At 42.6% G+C, this 14,199-nt stretch overlaps 1 protein-coding gene across 3 annotated transcripts in view; it reads left to right on the top strand.

The window, feature by feature from the left end:
* Positions 1 to 7,249: 7,249 nt before the first annotated feature.
* SELENBP1 (selenium binding protein 1) overlaps positions 7,250 to 14,199 on the top strand; it is a 45,029-nt gene continuing 38,079 nt past the window's right edge. For all 3 annotated transcript variants that reach the window (XM_085023065.1, XM_013997151.3, XM_085023066.1), the window contains exon 1: positions 7,250 to 7,723. The gene's annotated coding sequence lies outside the window, so the exon portion shown is untranslated. The remainder of the gene's footprint in view (positions 7,724 to 14,199) is intronic.

Genomic DNA, 14,199 nt, shown 5'->3' on the forward strand with positions numbered 1-14,199 from the left:
AGATTAGTTTCTGCTTGGCCACATTGGGAACTCCCATGTGTGTCATATTTTAGATTCCACATGTAAGTGATATCATGTTGTACAAAAAAATACGGTTTTTCTGATTTTTCTAGCTTCTTATTGCAGGAGGAATATTGACCTGCCATGACTTACAACTTACATGGTATCTTAGTTTCCTGTAGATGCTATAACAAATAACTACAACCTTAGTGGCTGAAAACAACAGAAATTTATTCTCTTACAAGTCTATAGTCCAGAGTGTGAAGGCAAAGCATCAACAGGGCCACACTCCCTCTGGAGGATCTGGAGGATAATTCATTCCTTGCGTCTTGTAGCTTCCGGTGGCTGCTGGTGTTACTTGGCTCTCTTTGGCACGTGGGTACACCACTCCAGTCTCTCTTCATCCTCACATAGCCTTTTCCTCTTGGTCAAATCCCCCTCTGCTTTTCTCTTATAAAGACACTTGTGATTACATTTAGGGCCTACCCAGATAATCCATTATAATCTCTTCATTTTAAGAGCCTTTAATCTGAAAGCAGATTCAGTTCCTAGCCTGGCACAGTGGGTCACAGATCCTCGGATCCTCCTCTGGCATTACCACAGCCATGGCATAGGTTGCAGCTGCAGCTCAGATCCAATCCCTGGCCCAGGAACAACTATATGCCATGGGTGCGGCCCAAAAAGAAAAAGAGGAAAAAAAAGAGAAAGAGAAAGAAAGAGATGGAACTTCTCCAGCTAGCCTAGTTCTAATCACAGTTGTCTCCCTCTCCTAAAAAATAGCCACTATCCTGACTTTTGTGATAATTACCCTCTCATATTTCTTTATGGTTTCATCATCCAAGTATGCTTCCCTGGACACTACAGATTTCCAACTTGTTTGATTTTATATGTATTTTGTGTTTCTTTCTTACCTTTTTTTTTTTTTTTCTTTTTAGGGCTGCACTTGCAGCATCTGGAAGTTCCCAGGCTAGGGGTCAAATCGGAGCTATAGCTGCCAGCCTACACCACAGCCACAGCAACACCACATCTGAGCTGTGTCTATGACCTACACCACAGCTGACTGCAATGCCGGATCCTTAACCCACTGAGCGAGGCCAGGGATGGACTCCACATCCTCACAGATACTAGTCAGGTTTTTAACTCACTAAGCCACAATGGGAACTCGTCTTTCTTTCCCCTCCTCCCTCCCTCTCTTCCTTCCTTTCTTCCCTTCTTTTCTTTCTTTGCACACCTGCAGCATGTAGAGGTTCCTGGGCCAGAGATTAAACCTGAGCCTTACCAGTGACCCGAGCCATAGCATTGACCATGCTGGATCCTTAACCCCTAGGCCACCAGGGAATTCCTATAGTTTGAGTTTCTTAATCTACAGATTTCTTCCTCTAGCCCTTTCTTTTCATAACATCATATTTGTTGAAGTCCTCAGGACCTTTGATCTGTATGCCCTACTTTCTGCCTACAGTCTGGGTTTTGCTGATTGCAGGCCACTGGTGTAGCTCAGCATGTTCCTCAGTCCTCTGCAGTTCCCGCACATGGCAGCTCAGTCCAGAGGTCTGTTTAGACTCAAGTGTGGATGTGCTGTATAGCACAGAGAACTCTTCCCCATATTCTGTGATAATCTACTCGGGAAAAGAATCTGAAAGAGAGTAGATATGTGTATGTGTATGACTGAATCACTTTCTGTCATACAGCAGAAAGTATCACAATGTTATCAACTATACTTCAATAAAACCTTTTTTCTTCATCTTTTTAGGGCTGCACCCATGACATGTAGAGGTTCACAGGCCAGGGGTCGAATCAGAGCTGCATCTGCCAGCCTATGCCACAGCCACAGCCACGCCAGATCTGAGCTGTGTCTGTAACCTACACCACAGCTCACTGGCAACGTTGGATCCTTAACCCACTGAGCAAGGCCAGGGATTGAATTTGCGTCCTTTTGGGCGGTAGTCAGATTCGTTTCTGCTGAGTCAGGACAGGAACTCCACTTCAATAAAACTTTAAAAAAAAATTTTTTTTTGGAGTTCCTGTCCTGGCGCAGTGGTTAACTAGGAACCGTGAGATTGTGGGTTCGATCCCTGGCCTTGCTCAGTGGGTTAAGGATCCAGCGTTGCTGTGGCTGTGGTGTAGGCTGGCATCTATAGCTCCAATTAGACCCCTAGCCTGGGAACCTCCATATGCCACGGGAAGCAGCCCTAGAAAAGACAAAAAAAAAATTTTTTTTTTAAAAACTCAAAAGTTTGGTGCCTTTGGCAAGACTGAAAGTGGTGCTGTGATCTTTCATCAGGAGGCCCATTGTGTCTGGTTGTCTCTTTCTTGTGATGTTAGCAATTGCTTCTATTTAGTTAATTCATTTGGTAGTATACAATAATTATATTCTAATTCTATAACTTTGTTTTCATTCGTTAACTTGAATATTTCCATAAAGAGACACATGTCTTCATCTACTTTTTTGTTACCTAGTGCTAAGCTCATGTAAGAAAGGCTAGATAAATGCTTTATTCTTTTTCTTAATGACTTTTAAAATGATTTTGCCCCTATCATTACCTAAATTAGCATTTTTTTGCATTTTTATGAATGTATAGTTTTTTTTTTTTTTTTTTTTTTTTTTTTTTGTCTTTTTGCTATTTCTTGGGCCGCTCCCGCGGCATATGGAGGTTCCCAGGCTAGGGGTCTAATCGGAGCTGTAGCTACTGGCCTACGCCAGAGCCAGAGCAACGTGGGATCCGAGCCGCGTCTGCAACCTACACCACAGCTCACGGCAACGCCGGATCGTTAACCCACTGAGCAAGGGCAGGGACCGAACCCGCAACCTCGTGGTTCCTAGTCGGATTCGTTAACCACTGCGCCACGACGGGAACTCCTATGAATGTATAGATTTAAACATTCATTTTGTTCCTCAAATCATTCCATATTTGGCCAACGAGAGCCTTTTCAAACAGGTTTCTGGGTCCTTTTGACATGTCTCATCACTATTTGAGCACATCCATGCTTACTGGCAAAAGTGGATGTTCCAAGCTCATCTTATACTTTTTCTGCACCAGTCCTGGAGTCAGTCATTTCTCCAAAGAGCCCTGATTCCTTTTAGTGGAGACCGGTATTTAGAAATCAAGATTTTGGAGTTCTCGTCGTGGCGCAGTGGTTAACGAATCCGACTAGGAACCATGAGGTTGTGGGTTCGGTCCCTGTCCTTGCTCAGTGGGTTAACAATCCCGCGTTGCCATGAGCTGTGGTGTAGGTTGCAGACGCGGCTCAGATCCAGCGTTGCTGTGGCTCTGGCGTGGGCCGGTGGCTACAGCTTCCGATTTGACCCCTAGCCTGGGAACCTCCATATGCCGCGGGAGCGGCCCAAAGAAATAGCAAAAAGACAAAAAAAAAAAAAAAAAAAAAAATCAAGATTTGGTCTCTAGGTGAACTGATTCCTAAGACTTTGAAGAAAGCTATGCACATAGATTTACATCAATATTTATTTTTATACCTATCTCTCTATATCCATCTCTCTATCTATACTGAAAAACTACAAGTTTATACCAGTATCTCCAATTTCAGTCCAACACTACTGGGCATATTCTAACTTTCTCCCTTTCCATATTTTTAGTTCCCTTTTCTGAAAGTGAGAAACCTGACTCCCATTATCCTCTACATATATGTAAATCAATTCTCTTTGCATAACCGATCTCCATCCTTGCACCCATGCCCTCTCACTCCGTTCCAGCTCCAGCAGCCTTTCTGGACCATCCCCACCTGAGGATTTTCTCCGTAGCCCACTTAGGCTCCCACCCCTTACTATGGGCCATCTCTCTAAGGGTATACCCTCTTTATCCTACTGTGGCTCCAACAGCCCACATCAGGTCACTGTCACTGCCGTCTCCCTGCTTAGATGTCCCTCACATCTCATGCTGGGCCACTGTGACTTTGTACCATTCTCTGCTTCACACAGTTGTCTACCTTGCTTGGTCCCACCTAATGGCTATTGGACTGAATTGTTCATAAAAGGAAAGGCAAGGGGAAAAGGATGATATGCAAATATAATATATTTATTCTAAGTTCTACAGGATATCTCCCATATATATATACATATATATATATGGCTTACTACCAGTTCTCACGTTGATGTTGCTGTAATCATTTTGTTTGTAAAACTTTTTTCTGGGAGTTCCCAATGTGGTTTAGTGGTAACGAATCCAACTAGGAACCATGAGGTTGCGGGTTCCATCCCTGGCCTCACTCAGTGGGTTAAGGATCAGGTGTTGCCATGAGCTGTGGTGTAGATCACAGACGCAGCTTGGATCTGGTGTTGCTGTGGCTGTGGGTTAGGCTGGCAGCTATAGCTGCAATTCAACCCCTAGCCTGGAAACCTCCATATGCCACAGTTGCAGCCCTAAAAAGACAAAAAAAAAAAAAAAAAAGAAACCAAAAAATGACTTTTTTCTAGATCTTTCTGGGAGAGCTCATGAAAGCTATATTATCCTAGTTATTGAATGCTAGTAACAGTGGTGTGTGAGGAGTTCCCATCATGGCACAGCAGAAATGAACCCAACTAGGAACCATGAGGTTGTGGGTTCCACCCCTGGCCTCACTCAGTGGGTTAAGGATCTGGCGTTGCCGTGAGCTGTGGTATAGGTCAAAGACGCAACTCTGATCTGGCGTTGCTGTGGCTCTGGCCAGCAGCCATAGCTCTGATTCGACCCCTAGCCTGGGAATCTCCATATGCCTCGGGTGCGGCCCTAAAAAAAAGGACAAAAAAAAAAAAAGACAAAAAACAAACAACAACAACAACAAAAAAACAATGGTGTGTGTCCTCCAAACTTCTAAGTCAATTTTGCTGGATATAAAACCTTTAGCCCATATTTTTTTCCCCTTGAGTATATCTTAGTTATGTTACATTTTCTTCTGAAATCAATCGTTCCTGTCAAACAGTCTAATTAATGGCAGTGTAATTTTTCCCTTTTTATAGGTCACTTGTTCTTTTTCCCTAGATGATGAAATAACTTTTTCCTTATAAAGTCCAATAATTTTATTAGGACATGACTGTGTTGGTTATTCTGAGTTGATTTTCTTATATATGCAATGTGTTATTTCAATATATCGTTTTAAAATTTTTTCCCCATGGAGTTCCCGTCGTGGCTCTGTGGTTAGCGAATCCGACTAGGAACCATGAGGTTGCAGGTTCGATCCCTGGCCTTGCTCAGTGGGTTAAAGATCCAGCGTTGCTGTGAGCTTTGTGTAGGTGGCAGACACAGCTTGGATCTGGTGTTGCTGTGGCTCTGGCGTAGGCCGGCAGCTACAGCTCTGATTGGACCCCTAGCCTGGGAACCTCCATATGCTGCAGGAGCGGCCCTAGAAAAGGCAAAAAGACCAAAAAAAAAATTTTTTTCCCTCTTGATTTGAGCTTTTAGTATGTATTCTCGATCTCTCTTCGTTTATTTTCAATTTTTTTGAAAAAATGTTACCTTCTATTTCTCTTAAGGCATTATCAATTGTATTTCCTTGTCTTAGTTCTGGTTTAGAAATCATTTCTGAAAAGATTTTTTTCTTTTGTTCCCAATTCTTTCCTGAGTTTAGTCACCTAATAGCTGCATTTTTCATTCTGACTTCTGTTGGTCTTTTATCTCTTACATTATTTTCACAATATCTTTCAGCTCATTTTGAAATAGTGGATTACAGTTTGTTCTGCTTGTGGAAATATCTGTCTGGCGTGATTTCCTTGTCAGTAGGGATATTTTCTGCTTCTTATTCTCTTTATTTTTGTAATAACTTTGTGTGGGATTTGCCCTCAATCCTTTCCGTCCCTCATTTCTTTCGGAAACATTTGTTTTGCTCAACTTTTGGGAGGCTTGGTTCAGGATGGCTTTTCTAACTTCACATAGCTCCCTCTGCTGCTGCTTTAGTGTAATGTTTCAAAAAACATGGCCAGTTGCTCTCTCAGATTTCCTAGTTTTGGTCCTCTTCACTTTTATCTAGACCTTCCTTTTCTTTTTTTTTGTTTTTGTTTTGTTTTGAGATTTTTGTTGTTGTTGTTGTTGTTGCTATTTCTTGAGCCGCTCCCGAGGCATATGGAGGTTCCCAGGCTAGGGGTCGAATCGGAGCTGTAGCCACCGGCCTACGCCAGAGCCACAGCAACGCGGGATCCGAGCCGCGTCTGCAACCTACACCACAGCTCACGGCAACGCCGGATCATTAACCCACTGAGCAAGGGCAGGGACCGAACCCGCAACCTCATGGTTCCTAGTCGGATTCGTTAACCACTGCGCCACGACGGGAACTCCTAGACCTTCCTTTTCTTCATTTGGCTCTGTTGTCCTTTTTAAATTAATCTTTATTCTACTTGCAGCAGTTTCTCCTCAGTATGGAGCTCTGTCCTAGAGGGAGTCTTGCTGGTCAGTTCCAGAGTTCCTGGGAGCTAGGCTGCTCCAGCCCCTTCAGACCTTACTGCAGACTGCTTGCATTCATCAGCTCTTGGATTGGGCAAAGCCCTTCTCTGTTTGAACTGGTGCTTTCCTGTGAATGCCTGTTGGCTCTTTTGGCGTCTGCTATTTTCGGGTGTCTCACAGGACCTGGTGTTTCACTCTGCTGTCTCCCACACAAATGCTGACACCACACGGGTCTTTTAGCTGGTGGTGGTTTGTCCTCGCCCACTTGTTTTTGGATGTCATAGGGCATCTTGTCAGGTCATTTTGTAATTGTTGGAAATGCTGTGGGTTTTTTGGTTTGTCTTTTTAGGGCCACGCTCGCAACATATGGAGTTCCCAGGCTAGGGGTCGAATCCGGAGCTGCAGCCACAGCCGCATAAAGACGAGATCCTAGCCGAATCTGCGACCTACAGCACAGCTCCCTGTAATGCTGGAGCTTTAGCCCACTGAATATGGCGAGGACTGAAACTCGCAGTTCTCAGGCAACCTAGTCAGGTTCGTTACCGCTGAGCCACAACGGGGAACTCCTGGAAATACTGTCGATGGTATTCTGTTTTTTTTTCTGTCTAGTTCTGTTTTTATGAGAAAATTCGGTTTGATTACAAAATTATGTAATCATCATTGTCCCAGAATTCTGTGATTGGCTTTTATGATGTAAAAATACAAAAAAGTGTTAGTAGAAAATGGACTCAACCATTAGTAAATTTTAGTGTACATAAATTATACCTCGACAAAGTTGTTTTCAGACGTTAAAAGCAAAATTTGTTAGCGAACCTGGTCGTGCGCGCTCCGCCCCCTCAATGCGTGCCCCCACCGCGTCCCCACCCCCGACCCCCGGCCGGGAAAAGCCTAGGCTTTGCCCTCGCGGAGGAGGCCGCGGCCAGGAACGCCCCTGGCCTCCCGAGCCCGCCTGCGGGGTGCAGACCTCTCCTCCGACCCCGACTCCCGCTCTGGGGCAGAGGAGTAGCGTGGAAGCCGAGGACCTCCAGGAGGAGCTGACGTGCTCCTTCTGCCTGGACTATTTCGAGGACCCGCTGTCCCTCAACTTCCGCCGCGGCTGCCTGCGCTGCAGGTGGGCGCCGGGTGCAGGCAGCCGTCGGGCCCGCGGCGCTGCGGCCCAGCTGAACCCTGGCCTGGCTGACGCGGAAGATGCGGCGCCGGAGCCCTGGGCCTCCCGGTCTGTGGCGCAGCCACTGGGAGCCGCTGCGGCTCTTCTGCGAGGACGGTCCGCGGCGCTCGTGCTTGGTGCGCAGCGATTCCCAGGAGCACCAGGCCCACACCGCGGCCCCCACCGACGAGGCCTTCGCGAGCTACTGGTGAGCCGACCCTTCTGGGGCTGCTGGTATTGATTGCCTGGGAACGTTTACTGTTGACACGGGGTGGCCGCTGTTGCCATTGGAAGCATGAAACACACACACTCACACCTCGTCCCCGCTCCCAGACTTACAAAAGTCAAGCGACTCGAGGCTCTTAGAGCCGGCGTTAAAACTGGAATTGGGAGGGGCGGTACAGGGCTCAGTCATCCCTGCAGAATTTTCAGGCTCCCTTCCGGGGAGCTCCTAGTTTGGCTCCTAGTTTAAGACAAACATCGAAAAAGGTTATATACCAGTGCTGTACAGTAGTGACAAAAAACACAAGCCACATATAGAACCAAAGTTTTTTCTAGTGGTAAAAAGAAACAGGTGATGTTAGTTTTAATAATATATTTTATTTAATACCAAGTTATCCAAAATATTATCATTCACCATTAATTGATATGAAAAATTATCGGTGAGATATTTTACTTTTTTTTCATGATAGGTCTTTGAAATCTGTGGTGTCCTTGACATTGACAGCACACATCAGTTCGGTCTATCCACATTTCGGGTGCTCACATGGCTAATGTCCGCTGTATTGGACAGTGTGGGTTTATACCTACAGAAGTCATAAACATCTGATGATCTGGGAAAAGCCTAGCTTGGAGTGATGAGTCAGGATTTTGGTAACTAGTTTCCTTTCTCAGCTGGGAAAATCAGTATTTGAAAATTATCTGTCCTACCTATCATGGGTTAAGAAGCTTCAGTTGAATAAGTTAGTTTATCATATACTCTGCCCCCACCCAGTCTAACCGTTAGCCCCACTATCCAGAGATAACCATTCTTAACATATTTAGTTTCTTCTAAGGTATCTACAATGATCGTATGTTTTACCTTACTAGCACTGTTAACTTATTTATTTTAGAAAAATATTTTTACTTCAAAGATAAGTCCAACCAATATAATTATGTCTTTCCAAAGTTCATAATCTCCTTCTCCTCTCCAATCTCACTGACCCTAGGTAAATAAACAATGTTAACAATTTGGTAGGTGTGTTTCCATTTTTTTCTCCATATTCGTAGAAATGTAGAAATTTGGAAGAATTTTACTTTTTACCAAAAAATAGCACTTTAGAAACATTTCTCAGCAGTGACCTTTTTGATGTAACTGTATCCCAACATATCAATTCTAATACCTACCTTGCATTATATCATATGAATACAATTTATTCAAAAATTTCCCTTATGAAAGTTAGATGATTTTTTCAATTTTTTAAAGTTTTATTGAAGTGTACTTTTTTTACAATGTTGTGCTCATTTCTGCTGTACAGCAAAGTGACTTGGTTTTTATATATATATATATCCTTTTTTATTTTCTTTTCCATTATGGTTTATCACAGGATATTTAGTATAGTTCCCTGTGCTATACAGTAGGACCTTGTTGTTTATCCAGTCTCTATGTACTATTTGCATATTGGGCTTTTATTGTTACACAATGGATGCTTTTGTTTCTATAGGCTAGATTCCGAAAAGTAGAATTTCTGAGTCAAAAATATGTAGTTTTTTTACTTCTCAATGAATATATACATATGGTACACAAATTCTAGATGCACAGTTCAGTTAATATTTATGTATGTGTATATCCATGTAACCACCACCCAGATCAAAATATAAATCTTTTTGGAGTTCCCGTCGTGGCTCAGTGGAAACAAATCTGACTAGTGTCCATGAGGACCCAGGTTCAATCCCTGGCCTCTCTCAGTGGGTTAAGGATCCAGCATTGCCATGAGCTGTGGTGTAGGTCACAGATGCGGCTCGGATCTCGTGTTGCCTTGGCTGTGATGAGGGCAGGTGCTACAGCTTTGATTCAACCCCTAGCCTGGGAACCTCAGTATGCCACAGGTGTGGCCCTAAAAAGACCAAAAAAAAAAAAAAAAAAAAAAAAAGATATAAATCTTTTCCCCAGAAAACTCCATTATGTTCCCACTAAATCAGTAACCCTCCCTAGCAAAGGAAACCATTATTCTTACAAATATTGACATAGAAATTCTGTCTGCTCTTGAACTTCAAATAAACAGAATGATGTGGTATGTATACTTTTGCTCCTGGGTTTTTCTACTCAACAATGTGTCTTTGAGTTTCATCCATGTTGTATATAGTAACAGTAGGATTGGTTTTTTGTTCGTTTTCCTGTATGGCATTACATTGTATAAATTGGAGCACACATTTTAAGTTTTTTAATTTTTTTATTGTATTAAAATATACATAACATAAAATTTACTATTTCTACCTTATTTCTTCTTTTTTTCTTTTTAGGGCTGCATCCAAGGCATATGGAAGTTCCCAGGCTAGGGGTCAAATTGGAGCTGCAGCTGCCAGCCTATACCACAACCACAGCAATGCAGGATCTGAGCCATGTCTGCGACCTACACCCCAGCTCACAACAAAACTGGATCCCTTTTTTTTGTTTTTTTTGTTTGTTTGTTTGTTTTTCTGGTCTTTTTGCCTTTCCTAGGGCCACAAATGGCACATGGAGGTTCCCAGGCTAGGGGTCTAATCGGAGCTGTAGCTGCCAGCCTACGCCACAGCCACAGCAATGCGGGATCTGAGCCGAGTCTGCAACCTACACCACAGCTCACGGCAACGCCGGATCGTTAACCCACTGAGCAAGGCCAGGGATCGAACCTGCAACCTCATGGTTCCTAGTCGGAGTCGTTAACCACTGCACCACAACGGGAACTCCCAAAACTGGATCCTTAATCCACTGAGGAGGGCCAGGGATCGAACCCACATCCTCATGGATACTAGTTGGGTTCTTAACCCACTGAGCCATAATGGAAACTCCTGAATAAGCACATTTTTAATTTTAATAGATGCTGGCATATGATTTTCAAAAGGATTGTTATGATGACCTGAATTGTCGTCCCATCCCCCAGCTGACACCACCTTGATTCATATGTTGAAGCTCTAATACCCAATGTGACAGTATTTGCACATAGGCCCGGTGAGGAGGTGAGGAGGTAATTAAATTTAAATGAGGTCATAAGGGTAGAGCCCTAATCCTGTAGGACTGGTGTCCTTAAGAAGAGGAATAAACACCAGAGAGCTCTGGTGCCTAGAGGAAAGGCCGTGTAAGAACACAGCAAGAAGGCAGTCATCTGTAGGCCAAGAATAGAGGCGTCACAAAAAATCAACCTTGCTGGCACCCTGACCTTGGACTTCCAGCCTCCAGAAATGTGAAAAAATAAATTTCTATTGTTCAAGCTACCCAGTCTGTGGTATTTTGTTATGACAGCCCAAGCAAACTAATACAGATTGTGTCAAACTTTTACTTTCGTAAATGATATATGATTGTGTAATTAGAATGTGTCCAATTTTCCCACACCCTCAAACCATTGGATATTATCAGTCTTTTAGTTTTCGCCAATGTGATGATGAAATATATGTTATTTTAATTTTGAGTATACTGATAAAGTTATCTTTAAATCTTCTCATCTTTGAATTGCTTCTTCATAGTTTTTTTTTTTTTTTTTTTTGGCCAAATGCTTGGCATGTGGAAGTTCTGGGGCCAGGGATCAAACACACACCACAACAGCAACCCAGGCCTCTGCAGTGACAATGCCAGGTCCTTAACCCAATTCACCACAAGGGAACTTCTCCTTCATAGTCTTTAAACTGTGTTTTCTTTTTTTAATTTGGATTTTTTTTTCTAAAAATGTTCCCATATACATTAAGTTAGTGTATCCAAGATAGTGGATCTAACTTAATTTTATTCTAGATCAATACACAGTTATTCCAACACAGTGTACAACTAAACATCCATTCCTTTCTCTACCTTTATCAAATAACAAGTTCTTATTAAAATGTGTTTATAGGCTCTGTTCCAGTATCTGTTGCATAGTTATTTTTTAAGAAGTTTTAACATTAAGGTAATAACCTCCAAGAAGTAACTCCCTAAGAATATTTTTATTTATTTATTTATTTTTTTTTTTTGTCTTTTGTCTTTGTTGTTGTTGTTGTTGTTATTGTTGCTATTTCTTGGGCCGCTCCCGCGGCATATGGAGGTTCCCAGGCTAGGGGTTGAATCGGAGCTGTAGCCACCGGCCTACGCCAGAGCCACAGCAACGCGGGATCCGAGCCGCGTCTGCAACCTACACCACAGCTCACGGCAACGCCGGATCATTAACCCACTGAGCAAGGGCAGGGACCGAACCCGCAACCTCATGGTTCCTAGTCGGATTCGTTAACCACTGCGCCATGACGGGAACTCCCCTAAGAATATTTTTTGAACTCTCTTGGCAATTTCCATACATTTATTCTTCTGTATAAACTTTAAAATAATTTATTTCACTCCTTCAAATCCATTGGGGGGACCCGTTGTGGCTCAGTGGGTTACAAACCTGAGTAATATCCATGAAGATGTGGATTCGACCCCTGGCCTCACGCGGTGGGTTAAGGAACTGGCGTTGCTGTGGCTGTGGTGTAGCCCCCCAACTGCAGCTACAGCTTGACCTGTAGCCTGGGGACTTCCATGTGTTGCAGATGCAGCCCTAAAAAAGCAAAAAAAAAAAAAAAAAAAAAAAAAAAATTCATTAGGAGTCTTCTTTTCCCCAGTTTTATTGAATTGTAATTGATATGCAGCACTAGATAAGTTTATGGTAGACACAGTAATTTGACCTACATATATCATGAAATGATTACCCCAGTAAGCTTAGTGAACATACATTTTCTCATCTGGATACAACATTAAAGAAATAGAAAAAAAAGTTTCCCTTATGATAAGAACTCAGGATTTACTCTCTTTACTACTTTCGTGCGTAACATACAACAGTGTTAATTATCTTTATCATGTTGTACATTACATCCCTACACTTACTCATCCTGTAAGTGGAAGTTTGTACCTTTTGACTATCTTCATCTAATTCCCCCTTCCCCATCTCCTACCTCTGGTAGCCACAAATCTGATCTCTTTTTCTGTAAGTTTGTTTTTGAAGTATAATTGACTTAAAATACTCTGTTAGTTCCTAATACGCAAGTAGTGATTTGATATTTCTGTGCATTTCAGAATCACCATAAGTCTAATTGTCATCTGTCACCGTGCAAAGATAGTTCATAATTAGTGATTATATTCCCCACACTGTACATTATATGACTCATTTATTTTGTAAGTGAGAGTTTGTACCTCTGAATCTCCATTATCTATTTCTCTCTGTTCTCCACCCTCCTCTTCTCTGGCAGCCACCTGTTTCTTCTCTATATCTATGACTCTGTTTCTGTTTTCTTATGTTTGTTCATTTGTTTTCTTTTTTTCACATATAAATGAAATCATACAGCATTTGTCTTCCTCCATCTGATTTATTTCACTGAGCAGCATAATATACTCTAGGTCCTGCTTCGTTGTCACAAATGGCAAGATTTCATTCCTTTTTTTTTTTTTTTTTTTTTTTTTTGCTTTTTAGGGCCACACCTGCGGCATATGGAGGTTTCCAGGCTAGGGGTCTAATCGGAGCTGTTGCTGCTAGCCTACGCCACAGCACAGCAACTCGGGATCTGAGCTGCGTCTGCAACCTACACCACAGCTCACGTTGCCGGATCCTTAACCCACTGAGCGAGGCCAGGGATTGAACCCAGCAACCTCATGGTTCCTAGTCGGATTCGTTTCTGCTGTGCCACAACAGGAACTCCAGGTTGTCTGTTTTTTGATGTTGACTTGTTTGAGTTCTTTATATGGTTTGGATAGTAACCTCTTGTCAGATATATCATGTACAGATATCTTCTCCCATTCAGTAGGTAGCCTTTTTGTTTTGTTAATAGTTCCCTTCACTTTGCAGTAGCTTTTTAGTTTGATGTAGTCCCATCTGTTTATTTTTGCTTTTGTTTCCCTTGCCTGAAGAGACATATCCAAAAAAAAAAATATTACTAAGGCTGATGTCAAAGAGTATACTGCCTGTGTTTTGTTTGTTTGTTTGCTTTGTTTTTTTGTTTAGAAGCTGTGTGAATTTTATTTTATTTTTTATTTTTTTTACATTTTTTTAAATTTATTTTTTCCCACTGTACAGCAAGGGGATCAAGTTATCCTTACATGTATACATTTTTTCCCCCACCCTTTGTTCTGTTGCAATATGAGTATCTAGACATAGTTCTCAATGCTACTCAGCAGGATATCCTTGTATTGCCTGTGTTTTTCTTCTACAAGTATTATGGTTTTAGGTCTTACATTTAAGTCTTTAATCCATTTTTTTTTTTTGCCACATCCATGGCGTGTGGAAGTTCCCAGGCCAGGGATCAAACCTGTGCCACAGCAGTAACCAGAGTCACAGCAGTGACAACACTGGATCTTTAACCTGCTGAGCCACCAGGGAACTCCCAATGATAATTTTTGGAAAGAAGTTGCTTTCTGGAGTTCCCTGGTAGCTCAGCTGGTTAAGGATTCAGCATTGTCATTGCAGTGGTGTGGGTCACTGCTTTGGTTAGGGTTTGATCCCTAGCCTTGGAACT

This window comes from Sus scrofa, chromosome 4, assembly GCF_054392235.1.
Source record: "Sus scrofa isolate SSC_HxYL_T2T_F1_AM1 chromosome 4, Sscrofa_HxYL_maternal_Yorkshire_Landrace_v2.0, whole genome shotgun sequence".
NCBI lineage: Eukaryota > Metazoa > Chordata > Mammalia > Artiodactyla > Suidae > Sus > Sus scrofa.